Consider the following 4596-nt stretch of genomic DNA (forward strand, 5'->3'; position numbering starts at 1 on the left):
GCAAATGCGGTACAGTAGAGATATAACAACTGTAAACTCTGCTCCTGCTCTGTTCCTGCAAGATCGGTAGGTAAGTGTCCTTGTAAGGCCACTATTTTTAAACGCTCATCTCTTAAATGATATTTTCTCGAAATAGTTTCGTTCTTCTCGCCTATTGTCACGTATCATGTACTCCTATGCCCCTCTAGTCATTATCTGTGCTTTTGGGTTATGTAGCTTTAATAGTATTATACACAGTTTTCTAATTGGTGTGCTCTCGAGATTGTCACTGTCCCATTAATTATAAAATGTTATACTCAGTCTTCATCTTGGCAGCTCTGTCCAAATTTCGTTGAATTTCACTCTTTTTATTTTTTTCTTCCCTCTTTTTCTATGATCATTAATATCGTGACGCCAGAGAACCCTGAACCATACAATTATCTCTGTCTCTCTGTCTCTCTGTCTGTCTGTCTCTCTCTCTCTCTCTCTCTCTCCACGGGCCTTGTTGGAGTCCTTTTGTCTAACTCATAAAGAGCAAATCCCTTCTCCGATAATTGTATTTGACTTGAACATAGTTGTGTGGTTTGCTCTTACTAACCCGAACCTTTCCCATGTTTTCCTCTTTGCCCTCCCTGATATCAATTATCTTTAAGCATCTCTTTTCCATTATCATTGTTGCTTAATTCGTTAGTCTTTCATATTCATCTTTTGAAAGGTTTCTGTCTCCTCTGATGTTTCACTTTTGAATGAGCATTAAACGTAACTAAATCCCATTGGACTGGGGTCGTCTTAGTGTCCTTTAAAATAATACATAAAGCGAAGCACTTGCATTGATAATGAAGATTTTTGTTGCACATAGATCCTTGTAACAAAATTGTCTTCCATTTTTATGTATAAAACACAAGTCAGAAATATATTACATGTACTCTTCAAGATTGAAATTCAAACAGATAACTTTCGTTAAGGATGACGAAAATGTGTAAATGTAAAATCTTTGCATGCAATGAAGTATAAATATTGAAACGGATTGTAAAATAATTTAACTCAGTGAGGGAATTTCTATTTGCTCAGAACTGCAACTGTTGCTAGTTCGAATACAGCAGTGTTCACATCCATATAAAAATCGGGATATGTAAGTACAAAACTATAAGAAAACATGATTTTGTTTATCCCTTTGAATTTCTTTAACCAATTTTATAAACTGAATAGAAAACTGGTGCCGATATGTATTCAATTTATATGAGCGATAGTTTTTATTGCAATGTCTTTAGTGTAATCGAGCTGGTAAAACTGTTCGACTTAAACAGTATTTTATGTATCGACTGTCTGACGCGACTTAAGTTAATAATGTTCTTGTAGAGAGAGACAATATAGCCTTCATGGTTGCTATACTGCATATGAAAGGCAGATGGCATAAATTCTCGTGTTAATATGAAAGAAATTGTAGATTTTTCCATGTAACAAATCAAATGCAGTCTTATTCTTATTGTTAGGACATTTTATAATTGCTGGGATTCCGATATAAAAGGAATGAAATAGAAGTTTCTTCATGTTAGCTAGAGGGGATAAAACGTCCAGACTATTTTAAAGTCCACGAGATTTCTCCCCTTCCTTTTTCCTCACTTTTATAAAGTTTATAGGCTTTTTGTTTTGGTGGCTACCCGTTTCCGGATCAACTGGAATGGTTTGACTCTTTTAAAATGTTTTTAATGCTACTGTTTGCTGGCTGGCTTATTTGTTAACTCGCAAATGACGAAAATACCTCCGTACTTATAAATTTTCCAACTTTATTCTGCCATCATTATGCGTTTTCTTACATGGCTGTTTGTCTGCATTGTTTAAAAAAAATAAAAACAAAAACAGTTTGGCTGAAGATTTCAGTGTTTTTTTTTTTTTTGACTAGTTTGTCAGAACATCACAGAGATCTTTAGAATCTGATTGTCCATTGATCTGGAAGTTGTTTCATTTTTGGAATTGTTTTCATGACTTTTTACTGGTTTAATGAGTAAACACTTTAGTCTCTTCCTCGGAAAGTCTTTTTTTTTTTTTTCAAACGAGTCTTTCTTAAGCAAAATAAAAAGGGAAAACACTGTTTCTGTTTCTTCTGACCGTTTGAGGTTGGAAACTAATCTTGGAGCCATCCAGACATTCCAGGTTCTTCCTTTCCCTTCGGAAAAACCTACAGTAAGAAAAAGAAAAACCAAATTTTTCGCCTTCGATATATACAATTGTAATTTTTTGTATAGCAAACTGAACAGCTAAGTTTTCAGTGGGTTGATTTTGAGGACCGCAAAAATTCCTTTTCGTCAATTATCTTGCAAGAGTAGATTTACATATTTATCCAATTACTGTTTTACGAATATATTATGTTTAACACTGAAAGCGTTTTGCATTGCGTAGATTCAAGTGAGGCTAAACGAAGTTATAATGTCGTTGAAGTCAACAAAGTTTATTTGAACTTTTCACGACTTACTTTCTAACTTACGTTATTACGTGTAAAAGATGACGGTCAGGCTCATCTACCTACTATTCCAGTTCCTGGGGAATTCATAAACTTCCCTTATAAGAGAGAGATATAAGGGAATATCTCACGTTGCCATTTTTACTTGTGTTACACTCAGCTGGATCATGGAATTTCTAAACAACCGTTGTGGAATAAAAAAAAAAAAGTTCCGGTTCTCCTTATGCACATATTTATATTGGAAAGTTATCATAAAAAAAAAAAAATCCGGCTCTCCTTATGAACATATTTATACTAGAGATCCCCAACCCCGCCAAGCCGAGGAACGAACCCAGGTCCGTGAGTATGTGTGTGTGTGTGTGTGTGTGGGTGTTTAACTAGCTGTTACCCTCACAGTGTGACCTCAGAGCTCATTATTTCCTTAAGATATTGGCTCATATGAAGTAATGAACTAACAGAAAAACAAATAGTGTTCTTGAGTAAAATTTTATTCTCTAAAACCTCTGTAACGATATATCAAAATTAAAAATAAAGTATAAAATGTGACATTTTAAATATTATATCAGTTTTTATTCTTACAATTCAAGCCAGAGTGGCACCGACTATTGCACTTGTAATCTTCTTTGTAACATTTACAGCGATTTGACAGTTTCTTGCCAACAGTACAGTTGCACTTAGCATAACCTTGACCACCAAACCTAGATGATTGCAGTACTACCTGACGTAGTCCTACCTCCTTGTCTGCACTCACTTCACCCTCATCCACTAAATACAGATTGGCGCCCATAGAACCTCAATGAAGGACAATGCCAGGGACAAGACCAACACACAACTGCTCCAGCAGCTAGCACACACACGCACACTGTTGCGGGTTCGTTGTTGTTGTTGTTGTTTAAGATTAAGCTGGCTTTATGCCAGCACGGGCTCTTGCTCAAGAGCAGCCCATAGGTCATATGAATATTTTGCAGGTGGAAAGGTGATGTTTAAGGATATGAAGTGAGACTTTATTTATTATTTCAATGGGATATGAAGGTGAAATGGTATGGTTTGCAGGTGAAAGGAAAGTAGAAGATAAAGACCAATAGTAGCGAGTCCTGGCGCGTCAGGGATGGCCAGTAAAAACGAAAAAAAAAGCGCGTAAATCTATAGAGTTCAAGTACCATATTTCAATATTCGATGATAGGAAAAAAAAGCGCCGATCGTTAGTGATAGAGATCGACAAAAGAAAAACGAAATATTATCAATTTTAGAAACAGCAAAATAAACGTAAGCAAAAGCTAAAGCGGTAGTTTGAGTGACAGTTGAAATATTCGGTCGTTAGACGTGAGCCGGCCGAAAAGCGGAGGGGAAAGGAAGGATAATGAGTAGTAGAAAAAGATAATTACCCATTAAGCAGTAGAGCAATCAATGCAGGTGTCTTCGACGATCAATACGGTACTCTGGTCCGAGGAGGCGATCCGGTAGAAGTATGCTGTTTGCTAGAGTACATTCAGAGTGCATTTCCTTCGCCAGCGTAGTTAAATGACTTGTTCTTGCATTTATCACAGTAGTCTGTAGTAGTTCATGAGGAGGTGAGAAGGACCTTGTTGGGATCACCTGAAGAAAAGCGACCCCAACACACGCTGGGGTCACTTTTCTTCAGGTGGAAAATATTGGGGTCGCTTTTCTTACGGTGGGGAATTAACAGGGGTTACAGTAAGGCCGTGGCGGAACGGCGCTTCGTGCCTTGTGCGCATTAAAGATTCTTGACATGCTTGGTATGTTCTGGCATGAGGTAATGTTGCGCTGCGCGCGATAGCCACAGGGGTTACAGTAGGTTTGATTATGTTTGTACTGAAATTGCAAGATAATACGCTTTTAATTAACTATTGATTATTTGTCTAAATTTGTGTTTTTAACAAATGTTTAATAAAGTAGCTTTTAGTGAATATATATCTATATTTTCTTCTTCTTTTTTCTATAATATATGAGCTAAAGTGGGTCACCTGAAGATTGGAGACCACAACAAGCAGGGGTCGTTTATCTTCAGGTGGAAAATATTGGGGTTGCTTTTCTTCAGGAGGAAAATATTGGAGTCGATTTTCTTCAGGAGGAAAATATTGTGGCCGATTTTCTTCAGGAGAGGTATTAGGGGTCGCTAATCTTCAGGTGATCCC

Source organism: Macrobrachium nipponense, chromosome 17 (genome assembly GCF_015104395.2).
Source record: "Macrobrachium nipponense isolate FS-2020 chromosome 17, ASM1510439v2, whole genome shotgun sequence".
Lineage (NCBI taxonomy): Eukaryota > Metazoa > Arthropoda > Malacostraca > Decapoda > Palaemonidae > Macrobrachium > Macrobrachium nipponense.